General features: G+C 40.0%; 1 protein-coding gene across 2 annotated transcripts in view; it reads right to left on the bottom strand.

The window, feature by feature from the left end:
- The window catches only part of WASF3 (WASP family member 3), a 74,392-nt gene extending 57,450 nt beyond the window's left edge, over positions 1 to 16,942 (bottom strand). Inside the window, exon 1 of one of the 2 annotated variants that reach the window (XM_054847671.1) lies at positions 16,854 to 16,942. The gene's annotated coding sequence lies outside the window, so the exon portion shown is untranslated. The remainder of the gene's footprint in view (positions 1 to 16,853) is intronic. The other variant, XM_054847679.1, reaches the window with a different exon arrangement.
- Between the last annotated feature and the right edge of the window lie 276 nt (positions 16,943 to 17,218).

Here is a 17,218-nt window from a genome sequence, read left to right on the forward strand (position 1 = left end):
GATCCAGACAGATTGGAGCATTGGGCAATGATTAACGGTATGAAATTTAACAGCTCCAAATGCTAGATTCTGCACCTAGGATGGAGTAATGCAGTATAAATTGGGAGAAGAGTGACTGGAGAGCAGCCCTGCAGAAAAAGATCTGGGGTGCTGGTTGACAGCAGGCTCAACGTGAGTCAGCAGTGTGTCCTGGCAGCCAAGAGGGCAAACCACATCAAGGGGAGCAAACACAGTACAACCAGCCGGTCAAGAGAGGTGATTATCCCGCTGTGTTCAGCATTGGTGCGGCCTCACCTTGAGTACTGTGTGCAGTTCTGGGCCCTACAACTTAAGAAGGACGTGAAAGTCCTTGAATATATCCAGAGAGGGCAAAGCAGCTGGCAAAAGGGATGGAAGGAATATCTTATGAGGAGCAGCTGAGGACTTTGGGTTTGTCTAGTTTGGAGAAAAGGAGGCTAAGGGGCAACCTCATGGCTCTCTACAGCTTCCTGAGGAGGGGAAGTGGAGGGGGAGGTGCTGAGCTCTTCTGTCTGGTATTCAGTGACAGGATACATGAGAATGGTTCCAAGCTGCATCAGGGAAGGTTCAGACTTGGTATTAGGAAGCATTTCTTTACCAAGAGGGTGGTCAAACACTGGAACAGGCTTCCTAGAGAGGTTGTCGATGCCCCAAGCCTGTCTGCGTTTAAGAGGCATTTGGACAATGCCCTTAACAACATGATTTAACTGTCAGTTAGCCCTAGAGTGGTCAAGCAGTTGGACTAGATGGTTGTTGTAGGTCCCTTCCAACTGAAATATTCTATTTTTATAAACAGTTCTCTCTCATATGTACATACTTAGGTATGCATGTAGATATAGATATTATTGCAGTTTAGTTCTCACTATTTATAAAGCCTTTCATATCTATAGATACATATCTCTCTCTATAAAAAAAACTTTATAAAGGTTCTGTAGGACACAGACTAGAAGATACTTCTGAAAAGTGTGGGGTTTTCCCCAATTTGAAAGTCTTTAAATTGTTAAAGCATTTAAATTGCTTTTAGACAGATGTAGGTGGTATACAGATTAATGATTAGAGAGCCACCATTTATAAAATTAAAACTCAGTGGAATTAAGCAGTTAGTGACTCCTTACAGTTGACCTGTAGGGTTCAATTAAGGATATTACTATGTAAAGAAATGAGGAGGGCGAGAACAGAGGGAGAGAAATTAAAGCATTTAACAGGTGAAACTTATGCATTTAATAATTCCATTTTACATCCCAGTTGGAGAGCTATTCTTGAAAGAGATTAGCATACTCTAGTATTAACTACATGGTTCAAGTTTATCCCAATTTCTCAAGGGTTTGTGGTTTTTTCACCTCCTGTTTTTAAAGGGCCAGATGAGACAAGCAGTTTTGTTTGTTTCTTTTGGGTCTTTTTTGTTATTAACATTTTTACTTATAAGCCAATTCAACTAAAGCAGTTTTGCATGGATCTGTGACCTCAAATCTCGTTCAATGCAGAGGAGCTTAGCAGTTTAGGAAGATCAAACAAATCACAGAAATGCAGAAGTATGTGAAATAAAGTCCACTTCTTCTTTCAAAAAAGAAGGTTGAAGTGGCTTAAAGCCATCATGCCTGCTGAGATTTTTATGTTTTTAATTAATACCTGTTTTCATAAAAGGGAATTTTAAAACTACTTCTACTTCACACTGTTTATTATGAGTAAGGAAAAGTATGAACTTTATTATCCCAATCGCATAACCCGTCCAGGTTATCTACTGCTTTGCCATCAGACTCAACACCAAGCAGTTGATACTAACTCAAGAGATCAGATTTGCCTGTGCCCACTAAATATTCTCATAAATTCAATAAATACTATTCTTCAGGTTACTTCAGTATCATCTGCACAGCCATGTTTAGTATTTTCTACTGGGAAGGGAGGAGGCAGCTGCCACAAATGCAACATCTTATAGAAGTAACTTCCATGAAGAGATTTTGAAACAATGAAAAATCTTGATCTGATACTCAAGTCCAAGAAAACCTAAATTTCTTAAGACTTACAGTGCTGTACGTATATATACACCTCCTAGATCTCTCCTAACAGTTCATAATACTGTGATTGCAGGTATGACATCCTATTCTCTCTCAGTTTCTTGCCTGTGTCCCTTCCTCAGTCTTCCAACAACCATAAAATATCAACTACATTTTCAAGTCCTGCTCCCTTTGCCTTCCTCTATTGAAGATTTTGAAAACTACAAATATGTAGATTATTTTCAAGAATTAAATACAGATTTCCATCATGTAAGATGCAAAATATCTTGACTTTGGAAAAAAACACACAAACCTTAAGTATTTTGAAACAGTGGCAACTGGTTGCTGAAAGCCATGGGCCACCAAGAAATCCACAGTAGTTTCGTTTTCATTCAAAGAGCAAAAACTATTCTCTTTTACACTATGTAGACAGGAGCAGAGGCACATAAGGTATTACCAGAAAGGAAGCATGCCATGTTATTACAAACCACTCTGCTCTGAGAGAGAGAGAGAGAGAGAGAATCCACCTCTTCCCATCTTCATATAGGAAAGCAGAAACCACACAATGCTTTGGGGCTCCAGCTGCACTTCCCCGGGGATGGGGCCAGAGCCACACCTCTGCAACTCATTGCTTCCTCTTCACCTCTTCATTTAACAGCTGCTTGGTGCTGGCAAAAGAGCAGTAGAGGAACAAACTATTATGAAAAAGGGAGGTTCAATTAAAAGTCTGAGAACTGCTAATATTCAGTGTGTTAAGCTTACACAAGCACATGCACCATAGATGTGTGGAAGCTAGCAAATAAAGCTACACCAGATTGAGAACCTCATGCTTTATCAAATCTTTACTCTCCACCACAAGCGGTTTCAAATGCTCACGTAGCTCTTCATAGGTGATCTCTGTGACCAATATGTGGAAAGGGGGCATAAGCACTACAGTCATCTGACCTGACCACTCATGTTATTAGAGGTTAAAAAAACCTGGCAAATTTGTACAGTTAAGTGGAATTTTAATCTTAAACTCCCTTCTTCTGCCAGACTGCCTGCATCTGATCACTTCAGGTCAGTCACTCTTTCTTTCCTGTTATTCAAGTAATTAACAGCTAGTAATGGACAATATCATTTGAGTAACAACAAAAAGTACCACAATATTGCATAAAAGTTTGGACAACTGGTCAATGGGATTTCAGGCAGAACTCTTGCTGTACCAGCTTCTTGCTCTTTGAAAAAATGATCTTGCCTCAAGGACAGTTAGGACTTATTTCTTGGGAAATTTGAACCCAAACCAGATTATTGTACAGAGTGATACTGCACTGGCAATGGGAACACACACAATACCTAGTCCCACAAATACAAGGGAATCTAGAGGGATTATGGCACTTTTTTTTTTTAAACCAAGCCCAGTAAACTAAGATACAGCTAACAAGGCCTAAACCAGACTAAACTTTCCAAGTTCTTGTACAGTTACAATACAGCTGGTAAGTATTTCTCTACTACGTTCTAGTTTTTATTAAAGAGTAAACACTTATGAGAATAAAGTTTAACATTAAGTCTTGTACGAGATACACTTCTGAAGAAATAAGAAGCAAACCAAAAGGAATTAGCCAGAATTCAAACAGAAGTACATGAGAACACACGAGGCATGCTTTGAGATTTCATGCCCTTTTGCAACTTACATTCTTTGCCATCTCTTTCTGCAGAACAAGGGAACACTGATTTAATGGCTGGAAGTGATACAATGCTATCAACAGTAAATAATCTTAATCGCCATGCACAACCAGCTCTAAAGCAATTTATCTGTGCATTAGAAACAAAAAGTATGAAAAATAAAAGAGTAGGTGAAAACTAGTACTAGATCAGTGATTTATAAAGCCTCTTCTTGGCTACCAAGAATCAATCTGGCAGAGACTGTTCATTAATAAGGAAGAGAACTTCATTTTCTCCTAAGCCTTTAGAGTATCGGTATCTGTTCCTGAATAAAACTGCTGTAAATCCCCATCTTACACAAAACAGTTAACTAATATTCTTTGTTTTGAGGGGGAAGAGGAGGACAAGGTACCTGCAGCTACTGGATCCTTATGGGCCTGTTTCATAGGTCACGTTCTTTTCTATTCAGAATCACCAGAAGTTGTTTCGAGTCTACAGAAAAAACTTAGTACTCAAGCTTCCCACTTCCGCCAAGTTTATTCTTCTTTTAATACCCAGTAAGAATTTGATTTAAATCAGCAACTCCTGCATGCTTTGAACCAGAAAAGAAGATCAACACTTCATTATACACCTGCAGAAAATGAGCAAGAAAAGCATGAAAGGCATATTTTATAGAACACTAGTAATATCATGCATATTAATTAATCCATAGTGGAATTTAATTATTTCTACAGTGTTATCTTTCCTACAGTTACTTTTTTTAGTATTTTGTTCAAAGTGGATTTACAAGACTCAAAATATACACTTCTGACAAAAGAACACTTGTCCTTCAAGCTTTGTATTTCAGACAAGCTTTTGTTTCTATATTTCTTCCATATATTTTAGCTCTAAAATACCAGGTTGAACATTGTAAAGAGGGTATAACAACTTTCAATAACCCTCAATTAAATTCACTGGTTTTATTCCTCTAGATTCACCACTCATACCTCCTTTCCTCCCAATTAAATCTCCCTAATTTTTCCCACTCAGTGCTAAAGCACATGATTTTTCCCCATTCTTATGCCATCTCTGTAATTGAATGAATCTAGACAAACTTCTGTGGGTATCTGGGAGCGTTCTATGCTGTATTTATTGTTCTGTAATGAGGCATAAAGAAAGTTATCTTTGACCAACAAATCAAAGCTGTTCACTGTTTAGACCATCATCCCTTAGGTTCACAAAACTTATTTCAATGTATTTTCTAATGCTTCATATTCAAAGGCACTAACAGTCACAATTCTACCAAGACGCACAAGAATGGGGATACTCAAACTACAGATTTATAGTGATGAGTCTTACAGTTAACATCATAGTTACCATAAGCATAAAACGAAGCCTTATGTATTCATATCTGAACCTAACATTTAAGTTTAGCTTTGAAAAAACTTCAAAAAATTATTACAGGCTGCCTGTGTGCTTCTCTGGAGCTCAGTAACTTGGCTGAGGAAAACTTTTGCCAAGCTATGATTAACATTTAGCAGCTTAAGGGCTAACTGTGCTTCTTGTTTCAACTTTGACAACCAACTGTAAGGACACACCATTAAATTTAGGCTTCCAAAAGCATTTAACATTTGATTCTGCTGAAAATACAATTTTACTACATGTTTTGAAACTAAAAATCACTTTTTCCTCTTTAGAAATCCATGATGATGCCAGACATATGCTTGTTTTCCAAACAACAACTGTTTAAAAGAAAGAATACTCTTTTTGATGTTCCTGCCAAAAATAACATTCTGTGGTTTAAAGAAATCTGATAGTAGGCAGTTTGCTCAGTTGAAGGAAGAATGGTTTACATTTCATGTCTTGCATCTACTTCCCTCCATTTTGAGTTTCTTTGGGGATGAATGTGGCAGCAGGGAGGGCTTGTGTTGTGGTTTGTGGGATTTTGGTTTGGGTTTGGTTTTTGTTTTTTACATCTCCAAGCATTTCACTCTCAAAAAAAGACATCTGTGGCTTTTACCAGAAATTACACGAAGCAGAAGTTCATCACAATGCATTTCTTTCTCATGGGGAATACTAGGATATAAAAGAGAGAGTTTGAAAGGGAAGTAAAAGACAACTTCAGAAGAAATGCATTTGCAGCAAGAGGAAGTGGAACTAAAAATCCAAATGAGGAAGTAGCACACAAAGAACATCAACAGCTTCATCTTAAAATGTAGGACAAGGAGAGAAGAAGATGCATTTGGGGTTTCAGCTGCTGTTATAACAGGCAGCAAAAATACTACCTGTCCACTAAACGTGTTTTTTCCACTGCTTCCTCAATAGACTCAGATTAAGAGATAGAATCAGTAATAGAAACTTGCAAATTGGTCTATATACTGCATGAGACTACTATGTCTGTACATTTCAGAAAGCCACCATTTTATGACACTGGTTTGATCTGCTAGAGTATTTGACTTAGTCCTTCATTCATTTTACTAGACATCAATTAATAACTGACAGAAATAGTAACTGGACCAATTCACTAAGTGATGTAAAATATTTAGTCAACTTGAAGCATCTAAAAGAACACAAATTCTGGAATTTTCCTCAATCATAGAATTTTAATTAACATTTCCCAGCAGTTTTTGCAAAGAGTTATAAATCCCATTGAACAGAACCATGCCATGCCTCCAAGATACAGAAATTCCTGAAGGCTGCTAGACCTGCTCCAACATCAAGCCAACTAGTCAGACAACAGTTCAGCCAGCTGAGTGACTAAGAATATAGTCTTCTAGATGACAGTAAGCTGCAGATCCACGCAAGCTTAAAAGCCCTCAGAATTGTTAGTATAGCAACCAGAACATTATTGCAAAGCATGTACCTTCTCCAGTAGAATAGCAAATATTTTAGAAAAATAAGGTCATAATCCAAATGATCTTACAGAAATATTTCAGATGCAGCTATTCAGGCTAATAAAAATCCTTAAGATTAAAAATCCAACTGCTTATTAGTCCACCAACACGGAAGCTTTTCCTGTCATTAGCAGCACAAGTCCAGCACAGAAATTCAGCAACTAGACATGAAGGTCTGTCTTTACAGCATTATTAGCTTGAGCTATAACTAGGTGTTGCTCCTAATCTTACCAAGCACTTGTGTAGGATTACCCACCCTGAATCAAAGAATACTTGAAATTTCAAGATAGTCTACAAGCGTATGAGCAGTGTTTGATGACAGAGGTAAATGTTAGAATAGCTATGTTTCATCTGAGGGTTGGAAGACTATACTCCACTGCATTCTCAGACAATCCTCTTGAAGGCATTTGTAACTCATCACTTCAACATTCAGGTATTTCACGCCTGGCATGCACAAGCTCTCCCAACTTTTTACTTGCTAGAAAGTGATTGCTACAGTGAAGATGTACAAGACCTGTAGGATTTGAAGAATGGAGAGCTTCAAGAGAAGCAAGCTGACTGAGCTGAAGGAGACAGGATGCCCTACATCTAGAAAAAAAATAAAGCAGCTGAAACACTAGTTCCTCGTTCTTTCTGCAAAAAAAGGGTGGATAAAAAGCATGTGGCTTGCACATCTGTTCGCATAGCATAGCCTGGAAAATACCCTTCTCCTACTACACAGACAACCTGAAACTCTAACCAAACCACTTGTATAACTGTACCAAGACATCCTCTTTAAATATGACTTAGAGTTAACTGCAGCCACACTCCGACTCCTGAGTTGGCATGCAGAGATTCTAAGGAATTTCAATATTCAAACCATTTGCAAAAACACAGTAATACATATATAAGTGTCTTCAAATTCAGCATAAAAACCAAGTGTAGGCTTCATTTGAAGTGATGTATTAGCTCCTCCATGTTTGCAGCTGTTTAAGCATTTAAAGCAGCAGCCAAGCTTTAAAAAAAAAAAAAAAAAACCCAGTACTTTCCCAGGAAATAACTCTACAATAAACCTGTGCTGATATGAGTTCCAGAGAATTTCAACATTCTCTAGAAAACTCAAAAGCAAGCTCTAGTTCTTTTTTCTACAGCAGTTAAAGAGCCACATTTTCACTAAAGCCCCCCCTTCTAATTCAGAAGTTCAAACTCTTCTTGTCTTCATTCACATGTAATGAGGCAGAAGAACTTCTCAAAGAAGCATTTCCAAAGGCTGTTTGAAGTTTCAAAACAAAATAAGCTTCCCAGGCCTTGTCTTGTAGCACACTAGTCCCCACAGCTGCGTGTTGCTCTATTAGGACAAAACAAAGTCCACAGCAGATGGTTTTCCTCGGCATCAGAGAATACTGACCTTTTCCACTACAGGATTTCAAAACAAACATCAAGAAATCGATTCCAACATTCTCTGGAATACTGTTAACATGTTTTGATGTATTATGTGCCTGTTGCCCATTATATACATAAGCTCTCCAACTATTACTTGTTACAAGCAATGTCGTTGCCACTATGAAGATGCACAAGAAACCTGGGATCCATCAGGTTTATAACTAAGGTCTCTGGCTATGAGGAAAGTATGTGTCATAATGCCATTTAATTTTCCAAGTCACAGGAATGCAGAAGAGAATCTGTTTACACCTTTGCCAACCTTTTTTTTCCAGGAAATGAGTTACGGATTCAAGGGTTATATACTGCTTACTTGCTCTAACACAATAGTGACCCAAACACCATTGTCCTTACCTTACAGGGCACCAGAAGCACAAAATAGAAGAGATAGATTAGCCCTTTCCAACCTTCAAAAGAAGGCACTATAACAGAACCAGCAGTGCTAGTCTGCAAGAAAAAGCTGCTGGAGAGGGAGGAGTAGGCAACAGCTATATCTATCAGCTATGTCTGCATACATTAACTATAAATCCTCAAATAAGGGAATACTCAAACTCAGCTGGCCATTGCAGTCATCAACACTGGAACAAACTTCACCCCCAGATTCAATCTGACCCCCAGCTCCTACAAACAGCCCTGTCAATGGTATCTTACTCTAAATCAAGCAACAAGTAGATAACTGGTTAACCAGTCCATGGAAGAAAGTCCTGATGGTCACATTTTATACAATGTTCTCCACCTATAAATATAGCAGAGCTCTAGTAATTCCCAACTTATTGTCCTTTACATACAGCCTTAACATTATGTTCTCTTTGCACTGGCTACTAGACTTGAATAAAACATTTTTTGAGATTATACATGCTTTTCAGTCTTCACTGATGAGATGCTTTGGTCACTTTTAGTTTCTATAAATATATCAAGATTAAAAGGAAACATTTTTGCACATGCTATCTTCTAAACAGTCCGTGAAACTCAAGTCCTCTAAGGCCTCTAAAATACTATTGCTTTGTACCTTTCATGTTATCACAGAACATCCTGAGCTGGAAGGGACCCATGAGGATCATCAAGTCCAACTCCTGACTCCACACAGGGAAACCTAAAAGTTAAACCAGATACCTAAGAGCATTGTCCAAATGCTTCTCAAATCCCAAGTGGCTTGGGGCCACGACCACTTCCCTGAGGAGCTTGTTCCAGTGCTTGACCACCCTCTCAGTGAAAAACTTTTTCCCAATATCCAGTCTGAACTTCCCCTGATGCAACTTTAAGTCAATCCCTCGTGCGCCATCACCGGAAACCAGAGAGAAGAGATCAGCACCTCCCTTTCCGCTACCCCTCATGAGGAAGTTGCAGACAGCAATGAGGTCACCCCTTAGTACCCTCTTCTCCAAGCTGAACAAACCTAGTATCCTCAGCTGCTCCTCATAACTCATGCCCTCTAGTCCTTTCACCATCTTTGTTGCCCTCCTTTGGGCACACTCTTAATATTTTGGTATTCTTTTTCTATTGTGGAACCCAAAACTCTTGGTATATTTTATTCCATCAATGACCTCTGCCTTCATAATCTACCAATACATTTAAGAACATTAAACAGGCTTCGTAAGTCATGAAGAAGGCAAACTAATTTAAACCATAATATTACTGCATGCTAAGATCCAACTAATTACCCAGTAACCTAAAGAACAAGACACTGAAAAAGAACATAGACAAATATGACCAGAATTAGAAAATTACATTATTCCAAGAAAATATAACATCACCCCAATTCAACAAGCAGATGAAAGGGTTCCCTGAAGGAGGAATCTCTAACATGTTAACAGTAAGACAGTAGTACGGTGTTCAGTATTAAGATACATGCCCTCAGAAGATTAGGGTTTCCATTTGGGTAACCCAACAGGAAAACACATGCAGCAGCCTTTGAGTGTGGCCATCCAGAGTACTTCAAGTCAACAAGATGCAGCAGCCTCTACATTTGACTAGCGTAGCCCAAACCCAAACAACACTTCATTTAATATTTAACTGTTCAATAAACAGCTTAAATATACATAAAATAGTTACATATGCTCATAGATAAGCCAGGAACCTGGCAACATATTACCCTAAAAAGACTGAAGGAGCCAAATTCAAGAAAATCTCAAAGAAAAAAAGTTAGAAAAGGTTGAATGACAGCAAAGTATTTCAGCATTCTTTACCTAATGAAAAGTATCAAACAACAGGCTTGTACAAAAATCTCAAAGTGTCTGAAAAATTATCATCACTAGCAGCACTTGCTACAAAGTTGAGGAATTTTTTTTATCTATTAATTTCATTTAGATCATGCATTAAACAACATTATCACTCTTTATAATTTAAACTTTCCTTCCCAGTTTTTAAGTCCTATCAGCAAACACAGTACTGACAGAGGACTTGAGAATCACCATAATATATAACTCTAAAGCAAGTGCATATTCGGGTACCAAAAAACAGCCCCCAAAACACATTAATGTATAATTACGACAGCCAAAAAAACCTTAACTATGCTTTTACACCAGCACAGGAAGAAACATAACCACTGCATAAGCCTCCAAAAAGTCTGTCTCATTCAAAATTAATAGCGATAAATATTTTTCATTGATGTGAATTTATCTGTGCATACTGCTGTGTAAATGAACAATTGCTTGATAGAGTTTTACCACAATAAATTATTCTATAGTTTCTATATTGAGCAGATTTCAACAACAGGGATGTGCAATAGAAGCTCATGCCAAAGAAACAGTGAAATATAGTCTTGATTTATGGAACTAAAGAGAAAACAAGCCAGGCTGTAATTCTGTGCACAACATTTTAAAATCTCATTTTCTCTTGTCCTGAAGAAAAATACATTTAAGTCAAGCCAGAATTCTGGTTTTGACAGATTAATGGAAGTTATGACTGTCTTAGCATAGGTTACTCCTATTTATATCAATTATGACGACTGTAAAATAAGAACTCTTAACAGATTCAAATTACCATTGATATCTATACATACTTTCTCTATGTCAGTTAACAGCATTTTAAAGGTTGCATCATTCTGAAGACTATTATAAAACCTAAGTATCTACAGAATGCAAGATTAATTCAAGAACTAAAGCAAAAATATCTGTATGCCAGCCATGTCCAAGACACTTATTTCAGTTATGTTCACTAATAGCTTAGCCAATTCTCTAACTCAGCACTCAATAGTCTGTGTCAGTTCTTTCCAGTACTTCTTACCAAAACACTCTTGCAAGGAGGTTTGCAGTTATGAATGTTTAGAAGAAAACCTACACATTAAGTACAATCTGTTAGATAGAGCAAAATATTTCCCCATCATTTGTGTACTATTGTTTTTGTTTTAAACACAGATGTTAGCCTAAACCAAACACAAACATCAATCAAGTTCAACCTAAATAATGCTCAGTTTTTCTGCTTCTAAAATATATATGTTTTAGAATCACAGAACAGTAGGGGTTGGAAGGGACCTCTGGAGATCATCTAGTCCAACCCCCCTGCTAGAACAGGATCACCCAGAGCAGGTTGCACAGGATCACCTCCAGGCGGGGTTTGAATATCTCCAGAGAAGGAGACTCCACAACCTCTCTGGGCAGCCTGTCCCAGTGCTCGGTCACCCTCAGAGTGAAGACGTTTTTCCTCATGTTGAGATGGAACTCCCTGTGTTCCAGTTTGTGCCCGTTGCCCCTTGTCCTGTCACTGGGCACCACTGAAAAGAGTCTGGCCCCTTCCTCTAGACATCCACCCTGTAGATATTTATAAGTGTTGATGAGATCCCCTCTCAGTCTTCTCTTCTCCAGGCTAAAACATAAGAAAGGCTGAGAAAGCTGGGTCTAAGAGAGATGCTCCAGTCCCCTCATCGTCCTCGTAGCCCTCCACTGGACTCTCTCCAGTAGTTCCCTGTCTTTCTTGAACTGGGGAGCCCAGAACTGGACACAGAACTCCAGATGTGGCCTCACCAGGGCAGAGTAGAGGAGGAGGATAGCCTCCCTTGATCTGCTGGCCACGCTCTTCTTAATGCACCCCAGGATACCATTGGCCTTCTTGGCCACAAGGGCACACTGATGGCTCATGAGTAACTTCCTGTCCATCAGAACTCTCAGATCCTTCTCAGCAGTGCTGCTTCCCAGCAGGCCAAGCCCTAACCTGTACTGGTGCTTAGGGATATTCCTCCCTAGGTGCAGAACCCTATACTTGCTCTTGTTGAACTTCATTTGGTTCCTCTCCACCAAACTCTCTAGCCTGTCCAGGTCAAAAAGATTATTAACTCAGTTGAAGTATGTCTTCTCAAGTGGTATGCCTATAATGAATACTCAAAAATAAAATATTAAATAAATTTGGCATAGAGATGTTCTACGCTTAACAGAAACACATATTGTTCCCTATCGCACTATTTGGTTACCAAATCTCTATAAGAATAAAGAGATATATTTGTAACCAACAAGTAGGAAGGAGCTCCAGAATCTTGAAAGAGTAACTAAAACTCTGCTAAATGGAGAGGTCTACAAAAAAAAATCCCAAATCTATACAGCCATCAGTGCTAGATCCATAAAACACCATTAGTTTAATGCCATAATATTTCAGTATGTGAAAGGAAAGACTAATTGGCAATGTGTTGAAATTCAGAATGCCTATAAATCCCTTACACAAATAAATTTGGATTTGTTTTTAACAACAAACAAGCAAATAAAACAAATGCTTACCATATTAACAAGCCCTCAATAAAAATTTGCTAGCTATTTCACCTGCCAAAAATAAAGAAATCAAACAAGATAAGCTCCTAGTTTACAGCCTAAATGAGCACAAAGACTTCCATTTTGATCTCCAGCTGTTTCTACACACAAATTTCTTAATTTCTTCCCAAATGTTTTGTTTCCCCTTTTGGCAGAGGAAGAAGAAATTACATCTATCAGCAGCTAAAAATATTTCAGTTATCCGAGCTTTCAAAAGAAGGGGGAAAAACAACAGTGCTTTTCCAGTTAAAAAACACAATCCAGCACAACATTTCAACAGCTTTTACAACAGGTTGGCTTCTGAACAGTTAGACTGAATTAACAGTACACGTGAAGGAAAGCACTCACAGGTTAAAGCTGAACAAATAAATCTGGTGTAAATTCAGGTTATTCTCATTATTACCTCTAAAGGCAGACTAACTTCTCACGAGAGAACATAATTGCTGTAACAGTTCTGCTACAGAGCTAAGGCTCAAGATGCCTCCATTTAATTCTTAATCGAGTCACTGATTTTCTTACGAGTATTCTGGATGTGAGTCTCCCATATGGAGAAGAAGTTAATACTCAACCTCTTCTTCTTTATCTGTTCTTTTAAGAGAATATGCAGTTACAATCTGTGACTCATAGTATTCCCTGGACAAGGAAGCCTCTGAAGGCAATGCACAGTCATAAATAACACTGCAAGACACTTATTTGTAATCTGATCCTATTACTGATCTTCATATACTGAATGGCTTTACGATTAGAGGACTAAGAAATGAGCCTGATAAAAACAAATTCTCCCCATCAGTACTGTAAATGAATATATTTCTGCTACTGAGGTAATTCACAAAACTTAGTATTATAACCCACTGGATGCGCATAGCCTGGTTAGTAACATGCTAGTAGTGCAATTCACCTGATGCATAGCCTGTAGTTCAATACCCTGTGCAAGCAAAAACAAAATGAAAGGAAGTCACAGTAACAACCACAAGTCCAAAAATTTTTATTGGAGCCACACGTGAATCAGGAAGATAACAATACATCACCTTTGAATTAAAAAAAGCCAAGAAGTGCAGTATTATACAACCTAGAAGATATTCAAGCTGACATCAGGTATGATTCAAGACAATATCAAGTATGCACCAACTAAAGACAGGCCTGCAAGATCAGACTGCAATTAACTGCAACAGCATTTCTTGCTCATTCCTCACTAAAAGCAGTCAAGAGAGCTCTGGAAGACGGTGCTATGGGAGAGCTCGAAAGAACAAAGATTTAACTGCATATATTTGTCTTTTTCCATCATGAGTCCTCCATGCAGTTCTCGCAAGGCTCTTTCCTACTCCAATTACTACAAATTCCATCAAGATGTCACTGTCTATGCAGGAAGTTTAATCAAAAAGGCAAGACTTGCAAAGGCATGAGAGCTAATTCATTGCCCAGGTGACAGTGATAGAAGGACTTAAACATTTAGCTACCATCAGCTCTTCTGGAATTCTTCAAAGTATCTGCTCTGATTTGTTTTTTTATAAATCCTGTCCTGCTAATCACTGTATATAAGAAACTTTAAAATAATATTCCTATCATCTGTCACACAATGGCTTTTCTTCCTCTTTCCTCCATACAGGAACATTGCCTGCAGACATTGTTATTCTTGTGTCAGAGAAATATATGGCATGTACCTTCCTACTGAAGAATAAAGTAAATAAACCTGAACCAAAGTCACACCAAAGAGCAGCTGGTCTGTAAGAAGTTTATATTACTCCTTCTAAAATCATAATCTTTTGAGGCATGTTGTACAGACAAGGCATATACTGAAAAACAAAGCAGGTTTATGCTGCTATCAACTAGGAAATGTTGCATGCATTGTACCATATAAATCAAACATGAAGTCTCAATAACTTACTCCTGCTATGAAAGTCCCCTTTTAAAGCACAAGCAATTCTATTTCTGACATAAAAAGTCATCTTTTATTATTTCCATGGATAAATAGGAAGATTAGCAAAGACCATACAATTTCAGTAACTATTGTGTATAATCAAGACTATTGTTTCAGTATTTATCTGATTAAAAAAATATTTTCTTTTTTTTCCCCTTTATTTGAAGAAAATAGCCATGGAAAAGGAGAAAAAAAAAAGACAACTGGCTCAATTATATATTATTTCATGTACAACAAAACTTCCGCATTCATCGCCTAATAACTACATTCACACCACCACTAGCAATACAAACACAAAACTAATCCTCCAGCAAGCAATAAGAAAAGTTTCCTTTGCACAACTCATCCCCAAAATTCAGCTGGAAATAAACCAAGCTCAAGGGGAACACAGTCTGGTCCTAGTCTCAACTGAAGAGCTGCAAATAAAACATCCTTCTTACAGGACTTACTGAAAGCCACATTCTTACTTACTAAGAATGACTTAGGGCCTTTATTTTAGTGTAGGCAGATAACTGTATTTCCATCTTAGTGTATTTTCTTCTGATGAGAACTCTAAAGGCAAAAGTAAGCTGTAACTGAACGCAACACCTAACAAAGTTCAGTTCCAGATCTCAAACACAGAATTTAATCTTTAAGTCTGCAAAAATTGTAACTTGTAACTTTAACAGGTTTCCAACTTGGGTATTAGTCTACATAATTAGTCCGTATCATGTCAACCTCCATATATTACAGGCCATACAACTTTGCATCTGAGCTACAGCGTGCTGTAGCATGGGAGAGTATGCTGGAAAATAAGAACTGCAACCTTACTCCATTACTTCATTCCCTTCTTCAAGCACACACACTATTAGCTACTATGGAAAATACTGTATCAGGCAAAGTCAAAACAACAGTCTGTCTCCTACAAACTTAACACTTTTTGATGCCCTACGTAAAGCTTTAAAAATAAAAAAAAAATTAAGAGGCCAGTCTTGTATGATATGCAAGGCGAAACAACCTCCTCCTTCTCACCCTCAGATTTAAAGTCTCAAAGTTCCTGGCTGCTTTCATAGTTTGCCCCGTCTTTTTCTAATAGGAAAACTTTCCCCTCATTCCCCGTAGTTTACAAAAGAGGCACAAAGAACCGCAGCTAGACAGCTTTTTCCTATTTCTGCACAAACAGCGCACAAACTAAACCACCCGTGCTTTGAAGTATTTTCTATCAAGGAATCTCACAACTGCATCCAATAACCCATCACCCAAGTACTGGCTCCACTTCACAGATTGTTGCTCAGCCTAAAACTATCAGCCCTTCTCCTGTTAGTTATCTGCAACAATTATTGAACTGTATCAGATACGAGAAGAAAAAGAATAAATAAAGCATTTCTTAACTGCTTTTTGGATAGTGTTAAACATTCAGCAGTTATAATAAATCCCTGTCTTCACATGCCTGCACTCAGACGCCCAGCTTCTTCTCAGCAACACGTTCGCTTAAGAAATAAGTAGAAAAAGACAACTAATCTGCACAAAACACGAGTAGGGGGGGAAAAAAAAGGTTTAAAAGTTCCTGAGCTGTCAAGGACTCCCAGTGCCCTTCAAAGCCAAAGACGATTATTTTTAAATACTTGAAGACCGCTGGACATCAGAAGAGACTTGCCGGTGTAACGCCGCGGTGATGGCGCGGGGGCCACTCGTGGGGGAAACACAAGTGGGGAAGCGGCCGCTCCGACCGGGCTGAGGGGAACACGGCGCCCAGCCCCGAGAACCGCAAGTTCGGGGGCCTCCTCCCCGACCCTACCCATGGCGGGGGGCAAGGCTCCGCAACCCTCACTCGAGACCGTATGGGGGAAGGGGAATGCGCCCCGCGGCTCTGGGGACTGGTGAGGGGCCGAGGGGCAGGAGGGCTCGAAACAAAGCTCCCCCCCGGCTGAGGCGGGAGGCCCCCGGGACTGGCAGCTCAGCCCGGACTGGGGGAAAGCGAGCGGCTCTGGAGCGACCCGTCGCTGCCCTCATCGCGGCTATGAAAGGAAAGGCGCCGCTGCCGCGCTGAGGGGCTCCCACAGGGCAACAGCGGGATTATCCCCGCGGGCGAACGGCTAGAGACCGTTAAAAAGCCGCTGCTCCCCCTCAGCGCCCCTGCCGGAGGCCACCGGGCTCCCGAGAGAGAACGGACCCTCTGAGGGTCGCCGCCCTGCGCGCGCTCGCTCGCTCGTTCGCTCCCTCCCGCCACCACCGCCGCCTGCGACAGGCGGTAGCACGGCCCCGCACCCACCTGGCGCCGCGATCCGTCCCATCCCGCGCCACCACCACTCCAGCCGCCGTCGACCGTCTTCGCGGGCTAAGCCTCCGCGCCCCCCACCACCGCCCCGCCCCTTCAGCCTCAGGCTCCGCCCCCTAGCCTGCCTTTTGGGCCGTGCCAGGGGGCGGGGCAAGACGCGCCAATGGGAGCCGGGGCTTCGCCACACACTTTGCTGATCGGCGTGAAAAGTATCCAATGAAAACGTCAGGAGGGCGGGGAGCGCTGTCAATCAGCGGCCCCTACCTGGGGTTCGCAAGAGGCCGGGCGCGGGGGAGGGGAGTTTCCTCCCGCTGACCGGCGCTGCCGCCTCCTCCCTCCCTCCCTCTCTCCCTCCCTCC

Source organism: Grus americana, chromosome 1, assembly GCF_028858705.1.
Source record: "Grus americana isolate bGruAme1 chromosome 1, bGruAme1.mat, whole genome shotgun sequence".
Lineage (NCBI taxonomy): Eukaryota > Metazoa > Chordata > Aves > Gruiformes > Gruidae > Grus > Grus americana.